Source organism: Equus asinus, chromosome 9 (assembly GCF_041296235.1).
Source record: "Equus asinus isolate D_3611 breed Donkey chromosome 9, EquAss-T2T_v2, whole genome shotgun sequence".
NCBI lineage: Eukaryota > Metazoa > Chordata > Mammalia > Perissodactyla > Equidae > Equus > Equus asinus.
The window spans coordinates 68094551-68106180 of NC_091798.1; positions in this window are offsets into that span (position 1 = coordinate 68094551).

The following is an 11630-nucleotide window of genomic DNA, read 5'->3' on the forward strand; positions in this document are numbered from 1 at the left end:
ATGAAATAACTATGTATCTAAATACATATATAGTTAAAACTGTAGTTAGATAAATGCACCCAAAGACATGTATTTGTGTCAGTAAGAGTATAAGTAGCTAAACACAGATATATTTTCCCACAAAATACATCCAAGAGAGAAATATAAAAAAATGTTAACTGTGTTTATCTCTAAAGAAATTATAGGTTTATATTTTTCATTGCCATTTTATGCATTTTTGATTTTTCTACAATAAGTATATATATATATTTATACATATATAAGTATATAAGGTATTATTTTAAATAGAAAGTTATTAATATTTTAGTCATATTTAATGTTTTGAACATTTACTTTATGCAGATACTATACTAAAGGTTTATATGCACTTTTCACAACTAATTCTATGAAATATAAACTATTTTTAATCATCTTTTACAGTAGAATAAAGTGAGGCTTAAGGAGATTGTTTGCATTCACACGGAATAATATCTCTCCTTTTAGAAAGTTGGGTGAAGTGTCAGTGCAAAATATTTGGTCTGTAACAAAAAGTAGAGTAGAATTATATGTAAAATATTAACTAAGGCATTGAGTTTTTCATATTTTCATAACAGTCATTTCTTCTTTAAAAGCCAATTTTGTTGTAACAAGAACAAAGTTCTTCCTGAATCAACTGCAAGAGGGTATAAAAAAATAATTGCTTATCAATATAAGATAGAGAACATTAGAGGGGAAATGATCATTCGTACAAGAAAGAATGGCAGTTGAAGTCCAGTTCTTGTGTTACTGTGTATGATGGATGAGTTAATTCCTCTGACTAATGAACCAAGTCTCTCTCTTGGCCAGAACTAATGAACTAGGATGTTCTGCATACTCAATATTGTAAGGTAACCACTCCTCCGAAATAGACATGGGCCTTGATGACAGCAATCATGTGTTGAATAATGATCATGGCAAACCTTACCTGAAGTCCCTCATTTTTTTTTCCTTAAAAGTGTTTGAAAGATCGTGGATGGAGGGGGTTAATGGGATATAAGTAGGAGACTACTGGCAGTTACCTAGATTCAGAAACTTAAGAGGTTTCTTCATCATTGTGGAGGATCATAATTAAAACCAGGAATGCAACTTGACAATATTATTTATATAATTCGACTATACATTCATAAGCATTTGATCAAGCTTTACTTTTATTATCTCAACTGCATACGATAATCTAATGAGGGTAATATCATATGGGATGCTTTTCTATATGAAGAAGAAAAGTAGAATGGTAGAGTAATCCTGAATGATGAAGTCCCTGGGAAATATGGAACAGGAAGGGACATCGGGACATCTGATGAATGAGACACTATTTGAAGCTCAAACATGATTCACAAACTTTTCTTAGCACTCTCAGGGGGTATTTCAGCATCAAAGACACCTGGACGATGGATATCCCTTTTGTTAGCATTGTGTTCCATTATCCATGCACAATCCATCAATTACAGAACTTACAAAAAACAGGAATAGCCAAAAGAGGATGAGCAATGCTGTCATGCTATAAAACATTTCTTAACTTACTATTGCTTATTTATACTGTCTGAGGTTTCCAGAAAAAAATGGTACCTGCTTTAAATTGTGCCTGAAACTCTTGTGTCAAATTCCAAAAGGCTTCCTCTGTATTTGCATTTGGAAGCATATGGCAGCTAGACAAAAAAAGAAAAAAAATCAAAGAGAATTTAGTACAGACAGTGCAGTCCAGTGAAGTGTTTAGAGCAAGCATTCTCAGTATTGTTTTTCAGCATATGCAAATATCCCTCCCACAGCTGAGAAGATGAAAAGTTACTTAACAAATACATGCAGAACTTGCTATGTGGCAAATATTCTTCTCAACTTTTATACACAATAACTGTTGTAATCCTCACAAAAACTCCTTAAGGTAGCACAAATATTATGCCTATTATACAGATGAGAAAATAAGATACAGACAGAGGTTTAGAAATTTGCCAAGTTACACAGCTGGAAGAGGCTGTTCTGGGTTACAAACCATCAAATCTGCCTTCAAAGTCATTGCTTTTAAATACCAGGCTTGTCTATGTCTCCATAAGTTTAACAATGTCTTAGTCCCATCAAGTACTAACAGAACCACCTGGGTTTCAACCCCAGTTCTACCATTTACTGGCAACTACCGGATAAATTGCTTTAGCCTGTCTTAGTCCCAGTTTTCATATGTATAAAACGGAGATCATACCATTGATCTAATTGACTTGTCATGGGGAGAAATGGGGTAATATAGGAACTCTTTTTTTTTTTAATTTCCTCCAATTTTGGAAGAACTGGGAAAAAGGAAAATAGAATTTTGTCTCTTAGAAAAACGCATCTTGTCCTCTAGATCCTTTTCTATCTCATGTCTAGACCCGCCATGGCTCTTTTTCACTAAGATTATCAGATATTTTCCTTAACTGGATAACTCTTAATACGATGAGCTTGTGAATTTTTCAGAGAGTTGACGGAATAACATCATTCTAGTTACTGCAACGTGGAGTCACTACAGTAAATAAGAATCTATGCAGAAAACTGACACTCTGGGATCAGGACTAAGAAGAGCGTGAGTAGATGGAATTTAAGACGACTTCACTACCACAGATGATCAAACTCTGCACCTGGCCCCTGCGTACTCAGGGCTGATGCCGCAGTCTTTTTGGACATCCTCCTAGAAAAGCTGAGGAGATCAGTCTACATTTGCTCCTACGAGCAATCTGTCCTACTTTATATAAAAGAGAATTACTAAGGAGGTCAAGGCATTAATTCCACCCCCCGCTCCCAGAGATGTCAGGAAGCCTTCAGCTGAGCCATTCATGGACAAATAAGAACATCTTTGACTTTCTATGTCCTTGTCAATTGTCTTTCACTTTTTAGTTTCTTCTCAAGACGTCCCTATTTTCTTAGTAATCAATGAATCTCTCTCATTACAGAGGAAAAGTCCAGGATGGCTGTCTTAGTTTCATCTTGTCTCTATCTTATATTGGCTTTCTGGACCAATTCTCACTTAATTGATTATACATTCTCTACTGTTGATTTAACATTGTGGCTTTTCTTTTAATAAACTAGTTTCTGCAAAATGCTTTTTTAGAAAAATATGTTGCACTAACTTATCTCAATTGTACCCTGGAATTTTAATAATTTTTCTCACACTCACATGAAAGATGGTCTTCTTTATGTGTTCTCCCTCCAGCTTATGTTTCCTATCACTATTCATCTATTTTATTGATGCATTTTCTTCATTATTTCTTAAAGGGAATGCATTCTTGGTCTCTAGCTGATGACATATTTAGGAAATTTATGCTGTTGTTTGCTTTATTGACTTGTGTATTTCTTCTTTCATGCTCAATTGGGTAGTTTAAAAAAAATTATATTCTTACCTTCCCCAATTCTATAGTGTAATATCCTGTTTGAAGAAACACTAGCTCAGCTGACTTATGTATTTCATGAGCCCTGCCCTTTTCCTGATTATTCTCTACTCTTCAAGTAAATCTTGCCTGATCTCTTTGTACACTTACATCTCCTCTCTTTGACATTCTCACTTATAACAACATCACAAATATATCTTTTTTCGATATATATACATATTTCAAATTGATATCAACCGATTTTTAATCTCAGAATTTACATTTGATTACCACTGTTGATTCAAATATCAGAATTATTTGGAGACTCTGTCCTGCTTTCAATTATTCACCTAAATAGTCCTTGTTTTCTACTCAAGTATCAAGAAAAGTTCCTTAACTCTAATCACAAGGGAACATTTTATTCACTGTGCACCTCCTTAGTGTACGTGTAATCAAGTGTCTCCCTGGAGAAGGTCAGATATGTGTGGTTTGCTGTATCAGTGATTTAACCACAATTCTGTAATGAATCATGTTTTACACTGATGCTAATATGTGAATGCCCTATCTTTCAAAAAATATGGCATTGGGAACCATAAAGATTTAAAATTCAAATATTTTGTTTTACTGTTACACTGTATGAATTTCTTTGTAGACTTCATAATTTATTCATTAAAGCAGGTAGCACAGCTGTGAAATAGTCCCTCTGGGGGAGCGCTAAGTTTCTGTTGAAATGGAGGAAATAAGTGTGTTTAATTGATCAATGAATTTATGAGCACTCATCTTTTGTAAAAAATGATGTCAAGGGTAAAAGCAAAAGACAACAACCAGTGCACAAAAACAACTTACAGAGTTTTGTGACTCCATTACCTTTCTGTGATGTAGGCTTTGCTCTTTTGATGAGTAGCTGCTTTGTAGAAAATCCTTATTTTATTCTGGAACAAGCAAATCTTAACTAGATAAACCCAATCATGCCTTGATTGTCTGAAAAATCTACACTTAACATTAACAGGCTTTAATTCTTTCTCCACCAGAGCCTGTAAGAGACAGCTAGGTACTCCTCAGGTAGTTTTTCCTTACTCACCCTTAAATTAACGAACACTGTCTTCTTTAGAAGTCTATAGTAAATTTCATTCTTATTAATATGTCTCTTCTCACCTGTTCTGAAGTTTGGGAGATGTAGTAGCAAAAACAAACAGTATCAAATTAATCATGACAGTAAACATTTTGATCACTTGCTATATGTCAAGTCTCTAAGAGTAGATGTTACATATGTGATCAAAATAAAAAAAATATCTGTTCTTCCAGAATGGATGGTTTTGATATGGACTTTTTTACTTGTCTCAGTCCTCAATGACTTTCTCTTTTCCTTAGTGACTAGGGTAGAAAAGAATCCATTGGTTATGCAATATTTTTTTAAATGAAGTTATTAGGGGAAGGATAATCTGAAGTAATTATTTCTGTAACTCTTATTTTCCTAGTGTGTCAACATTATTGCAAACAATGGCATAGAAGATTCTGGAATAAGAAATTCCCTGAAAACGTTAAACAGATTAGAGGAGTATAAAATCTATAGGATTATAATTTGGAATATTGATTGAGAGAGAGAGGAGGTGAAATAATAGAGTGCTAAGTAGCATTCCATTATATACATATACCACATCTTGTTTATTCACTCATCAGCTGATGGGCACTTGGGTTGTTTCTATGTCTTGGCTATTGTGAATAGCGCTGCAATGAACGTAGGGGTACATATGTTACTTTGGATTGTTGATTTCAAGGAGTTTGGGTAGATACCCAGTAGTGGGGTAGCTCGGTCATATGGTAGTTCTATTTTTAGTTTTTTGAGGAATCTCCATACTGCTTTCCATAGTGGCTGCACCAGTTTGCATTCCCACCAGCAGTGTATGAGGTTTCCCTTTTCTCTACAACCTCTCTCACATTTGTTATTTTTAGTCTTAGTAATTATAATCATTTTAACAGGCATAAGGTGGTATCTTAGTGTAGTTTTAATTTGCATTTCCCTGATTAGTGATGTTGAACATCTTTTCACATATTTCTTGGCCACCTGTATATCTTCTTTGGAAAAATGTCTGTTTGTATCCTCTGCCCATTTTTTGATCAGGCTGTTTTTTTTCTTTATTGTTCAGTTGTGTTTGTTCCTTATGTATTATGGAGATTAATGCCTTGTAAGATATATGATTCGCAAATATTTCCTCCCAATTGATGGATTGTCTCTTTGTTTTGACCCTAGTTTCTTTTGCCTTGCAGAAGCTCTTTAGTCTGATGAAGTCTCACTTGTCTATTTTTTCTTTTGTTACCCTTGTCAGAGAAGACATGATATTCGAAAATATCCTTTAAAGTTCCATGTCAAAGGATGTACTACCAATATTATCTTCAAGGAGTTTTATGGTTTCAGAACATATCTTCAAGTCTTTGGTCCATTTTGAGTTTATTTTTGTGTATGGCTTGAGATAATGGTCTACTTTCATTCTTTTGCATGTGACTGTCCAGTTTTCCCAACATTATTTACTGAAGAGACTATCTTTTCTCCCTTGTATGTTCTTGGCATCTTTGGATTAGCTGTCCATAGAAATCCAGTTTTATTTCTGAGATTTCAGTTCTGTTCCATTGATCTGTGTGCCTGTTTTTGTACCAGTACCATGCTGTTTGATCACTATGGCTTTGTAGTACATTTTAAAGTCAGGGATTGTGATGCCTCCAGCTTTGTTCTTTTTTCCCAGTATTGCTTTTTTGTTGTTGTTTTGGAACATTTTCGATTATGAACCTATGAAAAGGAAAAGAAAAAAGCCAGAAGGCAGAAATTACAATGAGAAATCTGACCAACACTCATTTGGGGCAACAGTTAAGCCACTAAGGTTGATAAAATTATAAAGATTAAAATGTTTGAGCTAGTATTTTATAAAGAGGTTATGTCAACTTTGCCTGAGTGGTTTTTGGGAATGGATGTTATGTCTAGCTGGAAATGCTTCCCCTGGTTAATGGAGTCTTTTTTTTTTTTTTTTTTTTTAAGATTTTATTTTTCCTTTTTCTCCCCAAAGCCCCCCAGTACATAGTTGTATATTCTTTGTTGTGGGTCCTTCTAGTTGTGGCATGTGGGACACTGCCTCAGCGTGGTTTGATGAGTGCCATGTCCGTGCCCAGGATTCGAACCAACGAAACACTGGGCCGCCTGCAGCGGAGCGCGCGAACCCAACCACTCGGCCACGGGGCCAGCCCCCTGGAGTCTTTTTTTTTTTTTTAATTTAATTTTTATTGAGTTAATGATAGGTTACAATCTTGTGAAATTTCAATTGTACATTATTGTTTGTCAGTCGTGTTGTAGGTGCACCCCTTCACCCTTTGTGCCCACCCCCCCCACCCTACCCTTCCCCTGGTAACCACTAATCTGTTCTCTTTGTCTATATTTTTAAATTCCTCATATGAGTGGAGTCATAACAGAGATTATCCTTCTCTATCTGGCTTATTTTGCTTAACATAATTCTCTCAAGGTTCATCCATGTTGTTGCAAATGGGACGATTTTGTTCTTTTTTATGGCTGAGTAGTATTCCATTGTATATATATTCCATTGTATATATACCACATCTTTATCCACTCGTCTGTTGATGGGCACTTACGTTGCTTCCAGATCTTGGCTATTGTAAATAATGCTGCAATGAACATTGGGGTGCACAGGACTCTTGGGATTGCTGACTTCAGGCTCTTTGGATAGATACCCAGTAGGGGGATAGCTGGATCATATGGTAGTTCTATTTTTGATTTTTTGAGGAATCTCCATATTGTTTTCCATAGTGGCTGCACCAATTTGCATTCCCACCAGCAGTGTATGAGGGTTCCTTTTTCTCCACAACCTCTCCAACATTTGTTAGTATTTGTTTTGGTTATTTTTGCCATTCTAATGTGTGTAAGGTGATATCTTAGTATACTTTTGATTTGCATTTCCCTGATGTTCAGTGATGATGAACATCGTTTCATGTGCCTATTGGCCATCGGTATATTTTCTTTGGAGAAATGTCTGTTCGTGTCTCCTGCCCATTTTTTGATTGGGTTGTTTGATTTTTTGTTGTTGAGTTATGTGAGTTCTTTATATATTATGAATATTAACCCTTTGTCAGATGTATGACTTGAAAATATTTTTTCCCAGTTAGTGCGTTGTTTTTTTTGTTTCAATCTTGTTGTCTTTTGCCTTGAAGAAGCTCTTTAGTCTGATGAAGTCCCATTTGTTTATTCTTTCTATGTTTCCCTTGTCTGAGAAGACATGGTGTCCAAAAAGATCCTTTTAATACTGATGTCAAAGAGTGTACTGCCTACATTTTCTTCTAGAAGCCTTACGGTTTCAGGTCTTACCTTTAGGTCTTTGATCCATTTTGAGTTTATTTTGGGGAATGGTGGAAAAGAATGATCAATTTCATTCTTTTACATGTGGCTTTCCAGTTTTCCCAGCACCATTTGTTGAAAAGACTTTCTTTTCTCCATTGTATGCCCTCAGCTCCTTTGTCGAAGATTAGCTGTCCATAGATGTGTGGTTTTATTTCTGGGCTTTCAATTCTGTTCCATTGATCTGTGCTCCTGTTTTGTACCAGCACCATGCTGTTTTGATTACTGTAGCTTTGTAGTATGTTTTGAAGTCAGGGATTGTGATGCCTCTAGCTTTGTTCATTTTTCTCAGTATTGGTTTTGCAGTTCAGGGTCTTTGGTTGCCCCATATGAATTTTAGGATTCTTTGTTCTGTTTCTGTGAAGAATGTCATTGGGATTTTGATTGGGATTGCGCTGAATCTGTAAATTGCTTTGGGTAGTATGGACATTTTAACTATGTTTATCCTTCCAACCCATGTGCATGGAATCTCTTTCCATCTCTTTGTGTCATTATCTATTTCTTTCATATTGTCTTATAGTTTTCATTGTATAAGTCCTTCACCTCCTTAGTTAAATTTATTCCTAGGTGTTTTATTCTTTTTGTTGCAATTGTAACTGGAATTGTATTCTTGAGTTCTCTTTCTCTAAGTGTGTTAATTTAGTATACAACTGCAACTGATTTTTGTAAGTTGATTTTGTACCTGGCAACTTTACTGTGGTTAATTATTTCTAATAGTTTTCCAATGGATTCTTTAGGGTGTTCTATATATAAGGTCATGTTATCTGCAAACAGCAAGAGTTTCACTTCTTCACTGCCTGTTTGGATTCCTTTTATTCCTTTCTCTTGCCTAATTGCTCTGGCCAAAACCCCCAGTGCTATGTTGAATAAGAGTAGTGATAGTGGTCATCCTTGTCTTGTTCCTGTTCTCAGAAGGATGGGGTTCAGTTTTTCCCCATTGAGTATGATGTTGGCTGTAGGTTTGTCATATATGGCCATTATTATTGAGGTAATTTCCTTCTATCCCCATTTTGTTAAGAGTTTTTGTCATAAATGGCTTTGGATCTTGTCAAATTCTTTCTCTGCATCTATTGAGATGATCATGTAGTTTTTATTCCTCAATTTTTTGATGTGGTGTATCAAATTGATTGATCTGCAGATGATGAACCATTCCTGTGTTCCTGGTATAAATCCCACTTGATCATGATTTATGATGCTTTTGATTTATCGCTGAATTCGGGTTGCCAAAATTTTGTTGAGGATTTTTGCATCAATGTTCATCATCAATATTGGCCTATAGTTTTCCTTTTTTGTGTTGTCTTTGTCAGGCTTTGGTATTAGAGTGTTGTTGGCCTTGTAGAATCCGTTAGGAAGTGTTCCATCTTCCCTAATTTTTGGAGGAGCTTGAGAAGGATAGATATTAAATCCTCTCTGAAAGTTTGGCAGAATTCTCCAGGGAAGCTGTCTGGTCCTGGGCTTTTCTTCTTAAGATGCTTTTGATTACTGTTATCATCAATCTCTTTCTTTGTGATTGGTCTATTCAGATAATCTGTTTCTTCTTGATTCAGCTTTGGGAGGTTGTGAGAGTCTAAGAATTTATCCATTTCCTTTAGGTTATCTATGTTGTTGGCATATAGCTTTCATAGTATTCTCTTATAATCCCTTGTATTTCTGTGGTATCCATTGTTATTTATCCTCTTTCATTTCTAATTTTGTGTATTTGAGCTCTCTCTCCTTTTTTCTTTGTAGGTCTGGCAGGGAGTTTGTCAATTTTGCCTATCTTCCCAAAGAACCAATTCTTTGTTTCATTGATCCTTTCTATTGCCTTTTTTGTTTCATTAGCATTTATTTCTGCTCTGATTTTCATTATCTCTCTCCTTCTTCTGATTTTGGGCTCTGTTTTTCTTTTTCTATTTCAATTAGGTATAATTGGAGATTGCTTATTTGAGATTTTTCTGGTTTGTTAAGGTGAGCCTGTATTATAGTGAATTTCCTTCTTAATACTGCTTTTGCTGCATCCCGTATAAGTTGGTAGAGTATGTTTTCATTTTCATTTGTTTCCAGATATTTTTTATTTCTCTGTTAATTTCTTTAATGATCCATTGCTTGTTCAATAGCATGATGTTTAGTCTCCACATCTTTGTCCCTTTCTCAGCTTTTTCTTGTAATTAATTTCTAGCTTTATAGCATTATGATCAGAAAAGATGCTTATTATTTCAATTTTCTTAAATTTATTGAGGCTTGCCTTGTTTCTCAGCATATGGTCTGTCCTTGTAAATGTTCCATGTGCACTTGAGAAGAATGTCTACACTACTGTTTTTGGATGGAATGTTCTTTATATGTCTATTAAGTCCAACTGAGTAGCTTTTCATTTAATTTCAGTTTCCTTTTTGATTTTTCGTCTGGATCACCTATACATTGATGTGAGTGGGGTGTTGAGATCCCCCACTATTATCATGTTATTATTAATTTCTTCTTTTAGGTTTGCTAATAGTTGATTTATGAACTTTGGTGCTCCTCTGTTGGGTGCATAGATATGTATAAGTGTTATTTCTTCTTGATGGAGTGTTCCATTGATCATTATAAACTGCCCCTCTTTGTCTATTTACCTATCTTATCTTGAAGTCTACTTTGCTAAGTAATGTAACCCCTGCTTCCTTTTGTTTGCCATTAGCTTGGAGTATCATATTCTTCCATCCCTTCACTCTGAGCCTGCATTTGTCATTGGAGCTGAGATATGTTTCCTGGGGGCAGCATATTGTTGGGTCTTGTTTTTCATTCCGTCTCGCCACTCTGAGTCTTTCTAGTGGAGAATTTAAGCTATTTACATTTGGGGTGATTATCAATATATGAAGGCTTAATGCTGCCATTTTGCCATCGTTTTCATTATTTTAAACCAATTCAATCTCTTTCCTCCTCCCCTCCTACGTTGTTTTTCTCATATCTTATTCTATCTTGTGTTGTGAGTTTGTGGTTAAAATGACAAGATTATCTATGTTTTTGGTGTTTTCCTTCCCTTTATCTTTAATGCTATACTTGAGCATTTTCTATCCTTTCTGATTCTGTCTACCTATTTATCTCCTCACTCCATACCTTAGCTTTTGTTTGTCTTGGAAAGTATTTATTTCTCCATCATATCTGAAGGATATTTTTGCTGGATAGAGTATTCTTGGCTGAAAATTTTTGTCTTTCAAAGATTTGAATATGTCATTCCGTTCTCTCCTAGCATGTAGGGTTTCTGCAGAGAAATCTGCTGAAAGCCTGATAGGGGTTCCTTTGTAGTTTATTTCCTTCCACTTTCTTCCTTTAGTATTCTTTCTTTGTCATTCAGTTTTGCCAGTTTTACTACTATATGCCTTGTAGTAGGTCTTTTTACACTGACAAATCTAGGAGATCTGGAAGCTTCTTCCACATGGATTTCCTTTTCTTTCCCTAGGTTTGGGAAGTTCTCTGCTATTATTTCTTTGAACAGTCTCTGCTCCATTTTCCTTCTCTTCTCCTTCATGAATACCTATCATTCTTACTTTGCATTTCCTAATTGAGTTGGATATTTCTCAGAGACTTTCTTCATTTCTTTTTGTCTTATTTCTCTCTCCTGCTCTGTCTGGAGCATTTCAACATGTCTATCTTTGATTATGCTGATACAATCCTCTATGATGTCCACTCAAGCGTTCAGGGATTCTGTATTTTATTTTATTTCTTCCATTGTGTCTTTCATCTCTAATATTCTGATGGATTCTTCTTTATAGTTTCCATCTCTTTTGTGAAGCAGCTCCTGAACTCATTGAATTGTTTCTCTACATTCTCTTTTACCTCACTGAGTTTTTTTATGATATCTATTTTGAATTCATTGTCATTTAGATTAGAGATGTCTGTGTCCTCTGGACTGAATTCTGGGTACTTGTCAT